Raw genomic sequence first — 17,167 nt, 5'->3', positions numbered from 1 at the left:
TTCCTCCCACACTCCAAAAACAAACTGGTAGGTTAGACTGTAAGCCCCAATGGGGCAGGGACTGATGTGAGTGAGTTCTCTATACAGCGCTGCGGAATTAGTGGCACTATATAAATAAATGGTAATAATAATAATAATCTGTGAGTCTCCAGGAGAGCAGGCAGGTATTCCAAATTGTTTTCAAGAAACACTCCTATCTGTACATGTCATTGTTAAACACATATATAATGTACAAATCATCAAAATGTAGTTATATTTGGGGAGTACCTCATGTAGCTGTCATTATTTAATATGTCCCTTACTATGATTGACTAGAAATCATTTTGCATGGATAAATAGCACTATGGAGTCAGGAATGCCTTCTGATATGGACAATGTTAATTACTTGCATTTTCAGATCCATGCATAATCCGGGACTTTATTGCAGATATTCCACGTTCCATGGTTCGGCAGTGTCTGCCCATTACCTGAGCAAATATTTGCTCATCCCACAATCAACACCATCCTGACTAGCTTATTAGTGTGCAATTTGTAAAACAAGGCACAGCGGCAGAAATATCGGTGAATTATTATAATATAGGAAGTAAACTACTTTTGTGCTATGCTGACAACTGCATTGTGAATTACCAGAACGCATTCCTTTGCACAAGGCTGCAAACACAGTATTTCATAAATATTGAATCTTTGACAAAGGCAGAGTTAGAACTTGAATATTGTCATTGCTATTTGTGACTCTGGTACCTAACAGTATATTACTTGTCTCAGATAGAACGAATTACCAAAGAAAGTAGTATAATGGCATGTAAATCTATAGAACTTTAACCAGGAACAAAACAATGAAAATGTATGAAATAGACCATATAACTTAAATAATATCAAACTTTATTCATAGTCCTGGGGGCAGATTTACTAAAACTCCTAAAAATGAAAGTGGTGCTGTTGCCCGTAGCAACCACTATTTTTCTATCATTTATCTATTTCATTCTAGAACACAGATCTGCTCGGTTGCTATGGGCAACATCTTAACTTCACCTGATTGGACGTTTTAGTTAATCTACCCCCTGAAGTGAACCCAATGCCGTTTTGATCATTGTGTTAGTATATCTGCATATGGTTGTGTTCGGTACAATATTTATATCGTGCAGTGACCTCAGTTTAAAAGAACTTGCAGCAGAAAATCCTCCAATGATTTCATGTCACAAGTTGGACATTTCTGCAAGTAATAAAATTTATCTTCCTGAATGAACAGAAATTGCTTAAAGCTGATTGATGACTTTGTGCCCACAGACTCACCACTAAGACCACTGATTAATTACCCAGTGTCCACATGCTGCATGTTTGTTATTGACTGCATGTTTATGGCCCAGACACAGCACTTTTGCTGATTAAACTACAACACCACTAAATGATGTCATGATATTGGAAATTATATTACAGGCTTTAAATTGGAATTGTATAAATGTGTCAGTTCTCCATCTGAAAGCAGTAAATCTTGCCAGAAAAATAACATTGGCAGACCAGATATAAATGTAGGTATGCCAGCTCAATTTAGGTATACCTACCAGCAGTAGGTACCAATCTACAAGAGCTCGGAATGATTAGGGTTTTATGAAACCCCAGAATTCTTTTTAAAAAACATTGCAGACAGATTGGAGATTCACTCTGATTCGCAAGATCCCAGTCTGATCCACCCCTCTCATTGCCTATTGGCTGTTTACAATTTCTGTAAGAGCGTCAGGAAACACAGCAGCAGGGGAGGGTGATTAAAAGTTAAAATGTAGTTTGGTTGTTTTTTGTAGTGTTTCTTTGTTTTAGCAAGTTTTGTAATTCATTTGCTTTCATATTCTTAGTTTAAATATTTGAAAGAAAGTAGAATGAGTCTAAGTAAGGGCAACCTTGGCCTTCAGCAAAATGGCCCCATCCGCTGGTCCTTGCTGGTGGTGACTGCAGAGAAGTGGGTCAGCGCCTTCAGTACTAGCGCAGTATCTGCTAGTGCGCTGTCTGCAGACGCAGTGAGCATTCGGTATCGCAGCTGTGAATGGACCCCCGGCCCTGGTGAGCAGTCTTGGCGGTCCAGACCCGACAAGTAGTCCCAGTTTTGATGAATCTGAGTCATTCTGAGAATTGATAGCTTGTGCACAACTAAGATAGCAAGTACATTGTATTATAATATATATACTAAAAGTGTTCACTGCCTTATAAACCAATATTGGTGCCACCATGGAACGGTCACACTCTAAATCTGTTTGTTCATGCTTTAATGATATGTGGCCATGCGACTGTGGCCAAGTTGTCTCTCTCTCTCTCTCTCTCTCTCTCTCTTTCTCTCTCTCTTTATATATATATATATATATGTATATATATATATATATATATATATATATAGCTTTCACCACTCACTGGATGGTTTTGGAGTGTACAAAAATCATCATTACCATCGTTGTTGCCATCTTCATCGCCACCGGCTTTAATGGTTTTTATGAAAAGAGAAGAAGTCCTTGTTTGCATAAATAGTAGACAGCTAAACATTGCTACACATGACATTGGCCCTAATATCGTTGCCACCTTGGGGTTGTGGAAAATACTACATATGACTTGTTTTGGTCATGTGCTTAACCACACTGAACAGAGAATCCTGGTGCACTTACCCAGCCACTGAAAGCATATTAACGATGTCATTGAAGAGCTGTTCACATTTAATCAGATATTAGAATGATTTTGCCACCTAACAATGATGGTACAATGTGTTACAGAATCAGTTCATACGTGATCTTCTAACTACATGTAGTTCAGCTTTGACTGTGCCTGAGAGACTGCAAGAGCGAAAACCATCAATCACTTTGTTGTTTTACATCCAAAATTTGTGAGGATCCCATTAACATGGGTAATGGCAACTGCCAATTGTAAGATGCTGTGCCCCTTTACTGAGACCACAGAGTCTGTTAACAGAATGATCGTGGCAGTAGCTATATTTTAGTCATTCTTTCTTTGCAAGAGCAGTCATTCAGCTGTGTATAGCAGGATAATGAAGGTGGTCACTGAGCTGCTGCCAGGGCCAGGCTGGGTTGGGGGCAGGGGGCATCTGCCATCCGGGCCGGCCCCATAGTGGGCTAGTGGGCTACCTTGGGTTGGGTCAATGGGCTACCTGCATTTTTTTCCTTTGAAATGTTCCTAATATGCTGCTGAGTTAAGTCTCACCTCCCCCCCTCCCCCCCCCCACCCATCCCCAGAAGACTAAAATTTGACAGCTAGCCCCTGGCTATTGCCCTCTCCAGAACCAATGACCAGGCTGAAGGGAACATGTAAATATAGAGAATGTTGAAGATGAAGCTGGTCAGATTAGTATTGATGATCAGAGTCAAGAACTGATAGTTTAGGAAGATGCAGGGCCGTAACTAGGGCTATGCAACAGGGGCGACCGCCCAGAGTGCAAACCTGAAGGGGGGGCGCAATTTAGGAATATATTTTAAGTTCATTTGGTTAAAATTGAGGGCTAGGGGGGCGGCATTTGTCTTTCTCGCCCCAGGCGCTAGAATTCTAAGTTACGGCTCTGGAAGGATGGATCACAGACAGAAGATGCCATTGGTTGTAGGGAAGAATTAGCAGCCATGGCATACAACATGCTGGTAGGTATTCAGACTGATAGGTATGGAGAAATGCTGAAGCAAATAAATGATTATTTCATCACAACCCAGCTGGATCCAATATAAGATGAGGGCAGTTTTTTTCCACATGAGAACATATTATGGTTTTGTCTGTGTGTGAGCAAAACTTTTATTTTTTTGATACATGAGACAGGGTTTATTTCCCTGCTGTATTGTGAGAGGCTATGGCAGTTTTATTGTCTAATGCGTTTGTTGCAAATGAAATAAATGGTTAAAAACATGGGCGCAAGTGGGACGTAAGTGTTTATGCTTAGCGCAAACCAGATGCGCATATTGCTGCTGTTGAGGACCATCACGAATCCTAAGATAGTTTCTGCTTTGCATATGGCAGCTATTTGTTATGAGCTTCGGCGGCCGTGGGCACAGCCGCGACTCGCTTCCGCTGTCCTCTGCGTCCCGGCCGTCTCTTTGATGACCAGGACATCACTTCCGGTTTTCGGCGTCCGGCCATTGCTAGGGCAATGGCTGGACACCAATCTGTCAGACCACCGTGCCCCGGCAACACAGGGCAGTCGGACGGGTGCACTGTGAATTCAATTAAGCCTCCGGGCTAATTAGGACTGATTACATTTATTAAGCAGCGCTTGGGCGGCTTATTATGTCATTCAAATTGTCTGTCCCTGATTGGCTGTCTTTAGTATTTAAAGCAGGGAGGGCTTAGCCTCCCTGCCGGTTATACCGTTTAATTCCTTGTGGATTGCTGACCTGCTGTGTGTACTGAGTTGCTGACTCCTGATATATTTCCTGTTTTGACCTTGGTTTTGTTTTGGACCGGCTTTCACTCTGATTGCCCTGACTTCTGCTAGTTATTTGGATATCCATGCTTGCTGCCAGCCCTGACCTACTGGCCTGTCTTTGATTACTCTGCTTTGTTCGGACCCCTGACCTTGGCTTACGTCTGACCATCCGTTACCATCTGAATCGCTTACTCCGGCCCTGTGCGGTGGTTTTGTTAATAAACTACAATAAGAGTTAAGACCTGGGGGCATCCGAGTGCCTGTGAGCACATCAAGCTCTACTGGAAAGGTGGCTGCTACAAGCGAAGACCTCTACCGCTAGTTCTGTAAGTTTATTACGAGACCGGCAGCCTAACACTATTGCAGCTTTTTAAAATGAAAGCAAATTGTGCAAGTGATTTGGGGCGTAATTGCGCCTACCTCTGCATCAGCCCTAAAGTCTTCAGTCATTCATAGGGCAGGAAAAGGCAAATTGTCAGAGAAAAAATGTGTCCGTGTGTTCAGAACAACTTAACGGTGATGACGGCACAAATGAAATTCACCAAAACTACTTCCAAGAAAGAGAGAATCTCTCAGTTAAAAAATAAGACGGAGCAGAGAGAAAAACAGGAGGGGGGAATAGAGCAGGAAAAGTAGAGGATCACTTTAATAAGAAGGCACTGCTAAGCAAATATTATTGCCAAAGTTGAGGCTTGGAGATATACTAGGAGGGTTTCTGTAGTCAACATTAGTCTTCTCTTCCAAGGCATGGTCACCTCTTTGTGTGAGTAATACTACTTCTAGAAGGCAAGAGCTAAGAAGTTATTCATATTCACCAGTTTCTAAAAACACCAACCAGTATCACCAGGTCGCCAGAAGAAGAAAAACATACGGTGGCTAAGTGGTTAGCACTTCTGCCTCACAGCACTGGGGTCATGAGTTCAATTCACGATCATGCCCTTATCTGTGAGGAGTTTATATGTTCTCCCCGTGTTTGTGTGGGTTTCCTCCAGGTGCTCCAGTTTCCTCCCACACTCCAAAAAAACATACTAGTAGGTTAATTGGCTGCCATCAAAAATTTACCCTAGTCTCTCTCTCTCTATCTGTGTGTGTGTGTGTGTGTGTGTGTGTGTGTGTGTGTGTGTGTGTGTGTGTGTTAGAGAATTTAGACTGTAAACTCCAATGGGACAGGGCCTTCTTCTCATTCCCTCCACAGAACACATTTTGGACTGTGGAGACCACATGAAACTTTCCATACTCGTTATTTTTTAAACAGATTTTTGCCATCTTTCTTTTTATATTCCATCTCACAAAAGTTTTCTCATGTTCCGTCCCAAAGCCAAGTAGGAAAATCATTGTACAGCACAAAAGAGGATCATTCATACATAACTAACAGTCTGGGATTTAGTACTCGCACTGTATTTTTTTTTTTTACCTCGAGGGGACAGAGAATGAAAGATGTATTTTTTTTCCCCCAGTACAACCGTGTTTTCATCAGCAAAGTAAAATAAACTGAGGGTTTGAGAGAAAATTCAGTTTATGCGGATATAACTGCAGACAGGTTAGATTAATCGTACAGGGGTAAACACCAGGGAACATGATTTAACTGAGAGAGTTGGAACTTTACAAAACTATGGAAACTTCTATGTTAAAGGTGTAACTGGGTGATAGGGTGGGGTTTAAGAGGTCACAGGTTATGTGCCTATAGGCTCCAGCAAAGTAAATCCTGCCCGGATAATTAATGATTGTTTGCGTTCATATTCCTAGCTTACATAAAGGAGTGTGATTGATGCAATTTGCCTTACAAGCACCTAACGCCAACCAAGGGCGTGTGAACTGACTTAACGCCCCGATTCTGTGAACATGACTATTTCCCTGGTATTTTTAATCATTGGAGAGATTTCACTATATATCAGTTCCATTCAATAGCGTTTAATGTAATGTAACATCTGTCATATAATTCACCAAGTCCAATGCTGTATAATACACTGTTGATTTTAAATCTAAACATGAAACACAAAGGAACGGTGACAGTGAAGGTGAATGTTTTCACTCGCAGCTCAAGTACTGCGGGATTTATGAGCCCGTGTGTGTTATTATAAATAATACGCTGCCAGCAAACACTGTCAATTCAAAATGATATTGATTGCCGATCACTACACGTTACAAGTCAAAATATATTTCCAGCCAACGGACAATTTATAGATATGTTTGCCAAACGGTGCTAGCTGTACAGCTCTCAGACGATCCAGCTCATTTTCTGTATGCACTCACAATTGGAGATGCATAAACCAAAAAGTCCCATGATTGACAAAGATACCATTAAATTTAAAACTTTTCAAATTATTTTATTTGCTGCCAGTAAGCAAATATTTAGTAGTAATAAAGATAAAGAGGAGAGGAGCTTGTGTTGCTTAACTAAAATGTGAATTAGGGAAGTTTTTGCTACAAGGCTGTTTGCAAGCATTGATAAGTGCAAGAGGGGCAGAGGGGCGGACCTAGACTTCTTAGGAGGGGGTGATTTAGCATTTCCCCACCCCTCCACTCTGATTGGTGGAATCTGCCCACCTCCTTTACTTTCATTGGACCTGGTGGCCTGGAGACAGTAAGCTATAAGATATTTTTACTATATATTTTTATATATTTTACTATAAGACAGTAAGCTATAAGATATTTTTACTATATATTTTTATATATTTTACTATAAGACAGTAAGCTATAAGATATTTTTGTGCCAATCTCTTAAGACATTAATAAATTAGAGAGTGGCTAATCCTATTTGATGATGTATTAGATACTCTCTAAAACTTTAAATGTTTGCAGCAAATTATAGCAAAGAGCATTCAAATAATAAAAGAACTCACATAAGCCCCTGGTTGGGCACTACCTTACACCTTGTGACTGTCAATCCAGAAGCTGCTCCAGCAAACGTCCATTTCCTTCTCAGTCAGTCTGTGTAACTGGAGTTAGCTGTGCCGGCTTTTGGTCTGACTCCCTTAAACCTAGTTATTATTATTATTATTAATTTTTATTTATAGGGCGCCACAAAGTATCCGTAGCGCCGTACAAGGACAAACAATGGCACAGTACAAGGTGAAACAGCACAGTACAAGTAACAGTAAGCACTATAACTCTGGGGGCTCAGGCACAGCATGAAAGAGAGGGAGGGAGGGGAAAAGTGAGTACAGGCAGGTAACTATGGCGCAAGAGGGTGGGCACGGATGACAGGTTAAGAGCCACTGAGGGGAGCGGAGAGAAGTGAGAGGAGACAGAGGGCAGAGGGACTGAGAGGAGGTGAGCTGAGTAGCTGGAGAGCGCAGTTAAAAGTGATGGAAACAGGAGGTAGGAGAGCCCTGCTCAAAGGAGCGAACAATCTAAAGTTAGTCTTACTGGGCACACTCAGCAGATGGCTACAAGCCCACCGTGGGCTGCATCTCACCAGGACTCTCTGGGACCTCATCCAGGACCACTCTGGGGGGTATATTTACTAAACTGCGGGTTTGAAAAAGTGGAGGTGTTGCCTATAGCAACCAATCAGATTCTAGCTGTCATTTTGTAGAATGTACTAAATAAATGAAAACTAGAATCTGATTGGTTGCTATAGGCAACATCTCCACTTTTTCAAACCCGCAGCTTAGTAAATATACCCCTGGGACTGATGAGGGACCTAGTTCTAAAGAACTCCAGCTGGTCATATAAGCGTTAATGTAATGTTGGGCAGCACGGTGGCTAAATGGTTAGCACTTCTGCCTCACAGCACTGGGGTCATGAGTTCAATTCCCGACCATGGCCTTATCTGTGTGGAGTTTGTATCTTCTCCCCGTGTTTGCGTGGGTTTCCTCCTGGTGCTCCGGTTTCCTCCCACACTCCAAAAACATACTAGTAAGTTAATTGACTGCTATCAAAATTGACCCTAGTCTCTGTGTGTATGTTAGGGAATTTAGACTGTACGCTCCAATGGGGCAGGGACTGATATAAATGAGTTCTCTGTACAACACTGCGGAATCAGATAAATGATGATGATGGTCATACAAGCGTTAATGTAGCTTGCTTCTGAATTAATGACTGAATTTCCCTATCAAAAGATAATGGAGACACAAACATTTTAATCTCATCATTTTAAGTAAATCATAAGTAAAAAAAAAATGTGATTGAGTCACACACAGCAGTTTTTAAAATGTACATGAGCAAATATAGAATAGTGGAAGATTCCGTGCATTTTAATTGCACAATACATAAACTTCAATCAGTATCAATCCAGTCCTTTTGGATTACAAAGGATTATCCAAAATCGATTACATTATTGACCAATTTGCCCAATACATCATATTGGATTGAATGAGCTTTATAGCGCCTGAAAATAAACAATTGACTGGATTTGTAAATCATATGTTTGCATAAAAGGCTAGGGGGCAGATTTATTAAAGCTTCTGAAAAGGAGAATTGGAGGTGTGGCCCATAGCAACCAATCAGATTCTGATCAGAAAATGATAGTATCTGATTGGTTAGTATGGGCAGCTCAGTGCCACAGTGGTTAGCACTCCTGTCTCACAGCACTGGGGACATTAGTTTGATCGCAGGCCTTATCTGTTCTGAGTTTGTATGTTCTCCTTGTGTTTGCATGGGTTTCCGCACACTCCAAAAATATCTGATGTGAATGATAAATATTATCTGTACAGCACTGCGTAATTGGTGGCACTGTATAAATAAAAAACATAATGATAATGGGTATGATTCATCATGGAATGCAAAGTGATGCGCAATTTGCGTTTATAAAAAATCGGACAGAAATTGTACGTATGTATGCCCGTATTCAAGTACAAGCAGATCTCAAGAAAAGTTTCATTTGAATACGGGTATAAGTGCACTCTGGCTGAATATTACTTGACGTATGTAGACACATAGAAAAAAATATTTATTAAATAAATTAACACCTGTTAATACAATAATAATGAATAAAAATACATTAAAAAAAATAAATAAAAAATAATTAATGCCTACTGTACATACAATGCATTTTTACAGCTGCTCTTACTTGCAAACACAAGTCCTGGTGTGCATACACGCCTGTCATCACTATCAATCAGCACTTACACCTGCCCTGCAGCTGGAGCAAGTGATACGGCTAAAAACCCCTTACTGTACATTGCCTACGTGCATAAGCCCCTTCCCTGCCCCCATTCCGTCCTTCAAATTGTAGGCAGTCGGAAGTGTCATTTGCGTTCAAACTTGAATTACATGTGCATGCGTTCACTGGCATAAGATCTGTGTCTGAGCCTGCGCAGAGCAATGTCACGCAACAGGACTTACGGTTCTAGATGACTAAGGTCCAATATGAGCAACAGCTCCATTAATCCTTGTTATAAGGTTTGATAAGCACCAATGATTCTTTCTGGAAGCCTGAAACTGTTGCCGTTGGGGTGTGCAAATACCTCTCTGTAAAACGTGGGACCTTTGACACCGTAGAAGGAATATATGTTGTAGAACTCTATATTTGCTATTAAATTAATTATCTCAAAATAATTAGAACAAAAATGCAAAGGGAAACAATGAGATTCTGGATTGTGCCAGTATAAAGGGCTATACCTTCAGGATATGACAATGAGATTCTGGATTGTGCAAGTATAAAGGGCTATACCTTCAGTATATGACAGAGATGTCTATTCTTGTGCCATTGGATTTATACTTCTCTGAAGATGTTTGAATCTTATTTAGACAGATGTCTGTCGATGGTGGACTTTCAATACAAATCTCTTACATTCCTGAATAGAGGAAACTGGCCCATCCTCCCTTGGAAACCGTGTTATTACAAAGATCCAGCCGACCAACCACTGTTTGCATGGTGCCGGGAGTATTGAACAAGGTGTCACTACTCTGTCGGCAGGTCCTAAGTCCTACTCAGATGCTACTATTCTAATATATAAGTACGGCTGAAGTACCCAGCCTTACCCAGGATTCAAGTTACTAAGTTATCAATGAGTTGGATGTAACTGTGAACCTTTAAAAATAATTAGCAACTCTTCCGACACACCCATCAGGTGGCTTCACAGTGTTGTCTTTGTTTTTATATTAAATGTCATCCATATTCATCAAATGGAAGGGCCAGAACAGGCTCCCCGGGTCAAAGTTCTGCTCAACGTACACCAACGGGAGGTTTGACCGGGCCCCTACTCCCCTGAGCCTGGCCAGGATCTAACTGGACCACCTAGCATTGAGTTCATCCAGAGGTGTCCAAATGCAAAACCGAACAGATAAACAAACAGACCAATGGTTTTTATATATATATATCTATATCTATATATATATATATAGATATATATATATATATATATATATATGATAGATAGATAGGTAGATAGATAGATAGATAGATAGATAGATAGATAGATAGATAGATAGATAGATAGATAGATAGATAGATAGATAGATGGATAGATAAAATTCTGCCTTAAAACTATGAACTAAACTGTTTGGTAGTCTGCCAATTAAAATTGAAATGAGCTCCAGGGAAGGAACCTCCACCTTTAGGTCTGGCTGTAACTTTTACATTTCCCTAGTGCTACCATGTAACCTCCTACTACAGGTTTGGAGCATACGTATAAATTGATTTATCGTCATCGTCGTTTATTTATAAGGCGCCATAAATTCCATATTGGCAGATAGTTGTCATACAAAACATAAGTACACAAGTAAACATATTAACAAATACCGAAGCTTGTGAGAGCTTAGAATCTAGAGGAGAAGTCCTAAAGAGCCTGAGAGACAGACCCGGGATTGGGATGGTTACGCAAAGTACAAAAAGGGCATCTAGACAAAGCAGCTTTAGGAACTGTCTACATCCAAGAAGTTGAGAATTTCTATACAAGTTGAGTCATGCTGGCCACACACACACACACACACACACACACACACACACACACACACACACACACACACACACACACAGCAATATCATTGCTGTCAATGGCTAATTGGCCCAATATGGTCACATGTAGTGCTCCATGACAATCCACATGGACATAATTGACCCCAAAAAAAAAATCAGTTGTGTAATTTTGAGGTTATCTGGAACAGATGACCATTTGTTGGAGCTGTTTGGCCAACCTCCATATGAGCTGTCCAATTTGTTTAACTAAACATGGAGGCTGTCATTTGGCACTCGGGCAACTGACAGATGAGGCCTTTATGTTGCCAATTTAGTTTATTTTGTTTATTTATTTTTTAACAATTGCATTTTATTAGTCATTAAACAATACCTTTTTACTGCATGTTTTATTTTGTTCTTGTGCTCTCCTCTTAATTATCATAGACAGAAACTATTTCCTTTCTCATGTAATCAGAGGGTAGGGGTTTTTTTTTTTCCAGCACATGTTTTGCATAAAAATAGTTCTCTACCTCTCTGGTATCATTGAGGAAATTCGGCCCCCAGCCTACTGACCCCGTCAACAGATCACTATGGGTTGCTGACATGGAAAGTCTCCACGGTTCAAGCCGTAGGAAGTGGCGGTGGTGAGATTACTTTATCTTTATTGTACTTTAACAGGGGTTACTTTCTGCAGTGGTTCAATGTTTAATATAATTAATGCTTTTTTAATATTTATTACATGCTTAGAGGATACTTGCTGACTCTCCTGAAATTTTCGAGAGACTCCCAATATAGTGGGTGATCTCTGGAACTCCTGAGAGTCTGGCAATCTCCCTGAAGTGGTGGGTGGATCCCAGTTTTATAACACAATTCACATCGCCGCGTTGTGCCCACCTCGTTCTAACTGTGTTATCACGACACGACAAGTGGTTTCAAATTTCTACACATAACAGTGTTTTGCAGGCGCCAAATCAGTTTTACAAAAGGCATGCTAAAATGAGTTATAGAATTGTGCAGACGTAGTTTATGACTGAAATTGTCTTTAAAATATCCTGTCCATAGCTAATTTAATAGGTTATAGAATAAATGCATATTAAAACAATAATTTATACCATACTTGTCCATTCTCTCAGACTGTCCGGGAGTCTCTTGCATTCCGTGTAGGTCTCCCAGACTCCATGGAGAGCAGCTAAGTCTCCCTCATCCTGCGGGTGGGTGCCGCGATGATTCATATCCACCCCAAATTGTGTCATTTTGGACCTGTACGCAACCGTGACAAAATTATGCGGTTTTATTGTTTTGTCACAGTGACGGATCAAAATGACAACATTGGCGGACCCCACCTACCTCCCACTCTGCATTTCACCTTCTTTCCAGGATCTCTCCGTGGAGAAAAGTAGGCAAGTATGTTTTATATCCTTCAAATGTCTGTTTAAATTCGTTTTTTATGTTTAAACAATTAATAAAAGATGTGTGCAATGATGCACCAACAACCAAGCTAACTTGCTGACTCCAAATTGTGAATCATCTCACTAGACAACCTCATGACTTGCATTCGTGTCTGGTTATATCGCATTTGTCCATATTGCACCAATTTATTAAGTAAGTCTCATGCTTTTGTTCTGATGGTCCCCTGTTGTACATTACTATCTGTGGAGAACTTTTAGTTATAGGCTCAAGCTCTACAAGCACAGCAATAGGAAGAGTGACACATGCAAGCTACAAAGAACAGATACAGGGATTTGCTTTTTTACGTTGGCAAATGACCCTCAGAGGTAGATTTATCAAACCTGGAAAGGTGAAAGTGTTGCTCATAGCAACCAATCAGATTCTAGCTATCAGTTATCTAGTACAGTCTAGTAAATGATAGCTAGATTCTGATTGGTTGCTATGGGCAACTCCATTTTTCTTTGTTAGAAGGTTTGATGAATCTACCCCCAATGGGCACCAAGCATGTTTTGTTTATCAAAACAGATTATTCCTAGTTTTACAGCTTTCCAAGCTGCTTTCCCCGTTAGGTGGAATAGACCGCCGGGCATACAAGTCACGTGACAAGCCCTAGTCATTTCCATTAAGGGGATTCTGCTTCAATTCTTCTTGCAGCATCTCTCAGTTCTTGTCTGTTCCTGTTATCATGCACATCTGGAAATAGGAAAATAGGAACCTGTATTTCAGAGCAGTTTAATTATTTACACCATTTGTATGTTGTGTGTGTGTGTGTGTACTATAAATGTTAATGTGACTTTATAGTACTTCATGAGGTTACCATGGTTATACCCTGGTATGTCAGTACAGAGTACAGTCAATAGAGATGAAAATGGAAAGTGATTTATAACATATTCATACACTATAGAATTAAATACAAGCATAAATGACCAGTACAATCTTCAAAACTCAAATATTCACCGATAAAATATAAATATAACATATATGTATATATAATAAAAGTTTTTCAAATCCCCGCAGATAAACTAAACTAAATGATCAGGGATAAACATCTGGCACAATTCCCTCTGAATATCAATACCTTGCTTTGTTTTGCAGGGAGGTGTTACCCAAACATGTCCCACTTTAACCATTAACCCAATAACCTTCGAGTCAACTGGATGATAGAGGCATCAGCGACACGTCCCCCAATCAAACACTGTTTATTTTCCCAGCGGCTTCAGTCACAAAGGGAACTGGAGCCGGCCAACTCTACGCCAACCAAATCATTATGTAAACAGTTCATGTAAAGTAAATTTGTCCGTAACATCAAAGGAAAAGATATGATATAAAAATCAACGTTTTCCTTACATATACTTTATTATATCAAGGCATTGTTTATTATCTATTCGTTGCGGGTCTGCATGCGTGTGCGGACAGCCCCTGTTAGTGGTCCCACTTGTTGGCAGATTAACCGACACTCACTAAATGATCAGTGAAATATGTATGTGTCAGTTGAAAGATAATGAAGGATATGAACTTGAATGGTCCCATGCGTCTTACTCTATTGTCTGGAGTCTGGAATTTAGACTAAAAAATGGAAAAAACTACCTTTGTTCGTTTTCAGAAGTGTCTTCGAAGTTCAACGCAACAGTACACAGCTGGGGGGTAATTTGTGAAGAGACGGAAAAAAGTCTTTGCTTATTATTGTGTTTGCCGTTTACTGCACCTAAGACTACTTAACTTACGGCGCCTATTTAAGAATTGTCAAAAGTATTTTCAATGTAATTATGGAATATTATAAAAATTTTCATCAAAGTACTACTTAAATGGATTTCTCACTTCACTAATGGGAAATCCATTTCTGCAGAACTTCCTTAATGGTGTAAAATAAGTTGTCAATAGCTTAAACCCTAGATTCTCAATACCTCAGTCTGGTAAATATAAGTGAAAACATTAAATTTATCAGTAATAAAATGTACGCAAAAGTAGCATACGTCTGTCTGTATTACCGGGTATTGTTTTATTACCGTGTTAGTTCCCAACTGTAAAGCGCTATGGAATTTGCTGGCACTATATAAATAAATGTTGATGATGACGATGATGTGTGATGTTTTTAAAACATCTAAAAGCATATGGAGGGGCTTGGTATTATTTTAATCAGATTACAGGGTTCTTCGAATACATTTGCATACATTAGAGGGAACTACTATAAACAAAAACATTTTAGGGGCTACCTTTTTAAAAAAAAAGTTTTTAGCAAGAAAAAATCTATTGTGGGAAGGGTAATAGTGGGAATAGTAACTATGGGCCTGATTCGTTAAGGAAAGTTAAGCAAAAAATTGAGTACGTTTTCATACTCAAGTTTTCTGGACAAAACCATGTTACAATGCAAAGGGTGCAAATTAGTTTATTATTTTGCACATAAGGAAAATACTGTCTGTTTGTTCATGTAGCACACAAATACTTGATAGCTTATATGTACACTGAAATTTAAAGATGATCTAGGACAGTGATGGGCAAACTTTTTCAGGAGCGGGCCAAATAAAAAAGAAAATTTTTAGGCGGGCCAATATAATTTATTAAAAAACTCAAATATCGGAAAATACAATACAATTTTTTTGACTGGGACGGGAGGGTGTTATATAGCAGTGTTACCTCTATAAGTGCAGCGATCGTACAGACACAGCACTTATTTCAGCAGCTTGTTGCAGATCCGTCTTTCTGGTGAGCCACTAACTGACAACACAGCAGCCAATCGAAATCCGCCTTAGTATATGGCCCAGCCCATCTCTTCTCACATGACTTTCAGCCATTAGGGGGCGGGCAGGTGTTTGAGTGATTGACATACGAAGTGTCCTTTTAGGAAGGAGGATGAAGTGTAATGGAGGAAATAGCTGGGAAGGCATAAAAATGAAGGTTCTGACACACAGGGTCGGCCCTAATAATTTTATGCATATTTGAATGAAATTTTTTAAAATATTGGCGGGCCGGATATAACCTCTAAGTGGGTCAGTTCTGGCCCGTGGGTCTTAGTTTGCCCATCACTGATCTAGGACATGGCCTACCCCAAATATAAATCTGCCATCACATTTTATATGTACCTCATACTTGCCAACATTTCTTTTTCTTTTTCCGGGAGATGCCGGCTGGAACGTGGGCGTGCAGGGGGCGGGGCGGCGAAATCGCGTCATTTTGGCCCCGCCCCCGTGACGGAATGAAGCAAATCGCGTCATTTTACAGCGGGGGCGGGGCTAAACGCCGCGATTCTGGGTGAATCGCGGCGTTTAAACTGAATTTTTCCCACTTCCTATCAGGGAGATTGCCACACTCGTCCGGGAGACTCTCGCAAAATGCGGGAGTCTCCCGGACAATCCGGGAGAGTTGGCAAGTATGATGTACCTCCCCCTCCAATGCAACATGGTTTTGCGTTGCTTACTTTTGCTTAACTTTCCTTAATGAATCATGCCCTATGTGTGTATGGGGAGGGAAGGATTTGGTCAGCTTTCATTAAGTGCCAAAATTCCTTCACCCACAACCAGGCGCGGGCTGGCAAAATGCAGCCCGGGGGGGCACACAGGCGGCCGCATCACATGACACGTGATGCATCACGTGTTTTGTGATGCGGTTGCAGGTAATATTAAGGAAAATGTGCATCTTTGGGGGGGAGACCAGCCCGAACAGGGGTCAGACTGAGCGGCCCAGCCCGCCCCTGCCCCCAACTGGTAATAAGCAAAAACGATATTGATTCCCTCAATTTCCCGGAGATAGGATATGCTAATATTTGTCATCCTGCCAGTCTGGGCAACACATAGCTTTATCTTATCTAATGAGCCAAAGTATTCTTTCTCAAAGCGTAAAGTGGGTTTGGCTATAATTGTTATTTTATTAACAATGAAATTGAAATATATAGTAAGTATACTCCATGTTTCACTAAGGAAGATTATCATATAGAAATGATAATAAAATAATTATGCAGCGTTTGCTAAAAGCTTTAAAACACAGCCCCAATGGAAAATGATATGCAGGCTTGAAGAAAATATATCATTGCCAACTGACAACTGCGAGCGTTCCGCCTCAATAAGTAACAATACAATATACGCAACGGTCTCTCCTCCTAGGGTTTTACATTGGTAGAAGGCATTTTCTTTGGCCCAAATGTCTTACAACGGTTCATCTTATACATATTAAAGAGAGACGGGCCAGATGTTAGTGCAAGGAAGGGACTCCAGACACAGGATTAATTTGGGCCTAAGTAAATATTTGGACAAGAGACATCCATCCATCTATCCACCAGGCATTCAATTCCTAAAGCAGTGAGGGCTGTTAGCCAAGCTACTGTGAAATATTTGTATTCACACCGTATATGTAAGAGAGATTTGTAGAGAGGGATAAGATAGATTTAGAGAATGCTAGAGGAGGTTTACTAAGTAGAATCAGATAGATTTAAAGAACGCTAGAGGAGGTTTACTAAGTAGAACCAGCTTAGTCTGCTG

At 40.4% G+C, this 17,167-nt stretch overlaps 1 long non-coding RNA gene across 1 annotated transcript; it reads left to right on the top strand.

The window, feature by feature from the left end:
* The first annotated feature begins 6,938 nt into the window (after positions 1 to 6,938).
* LOC142108705 (uncharacterized) lies at positions 6,939 to 14,662 on the top strand. The gene is made up of 3 exons (XR_012680201.1): positions 6,939 to 6,986; positions 11,747 to 11,890; positions 13,791 to 14,662. It is a non-coding gene; the product is annotated as an uncharacterized LOC142108705 (long non-coding RNA).
* Positions 14,663 to 17,167: the final 2,505 nt, after the last annotated feature.

Source organism: Mixophyes fleayi, chromosome 12 (genome assembly GCF_038048845.1).
Source record: "Mixophyes fleayi isolate aMixFle1 chromosome 12, aMixFle1.hap1, whole genome shotgun sequence".
Taxonomy (NCBI): domain Eukaryota; kingdom Metazoa; phylum Chordata; class Amphibia; order Anura; family Limnodynastidae; genus Mixophyes; species Mixophyes fleayi.
Note: the sequence above shows the minus strand (reverse complement) of the source record. Positions and strands in the feature narration are given on the sequence as shown.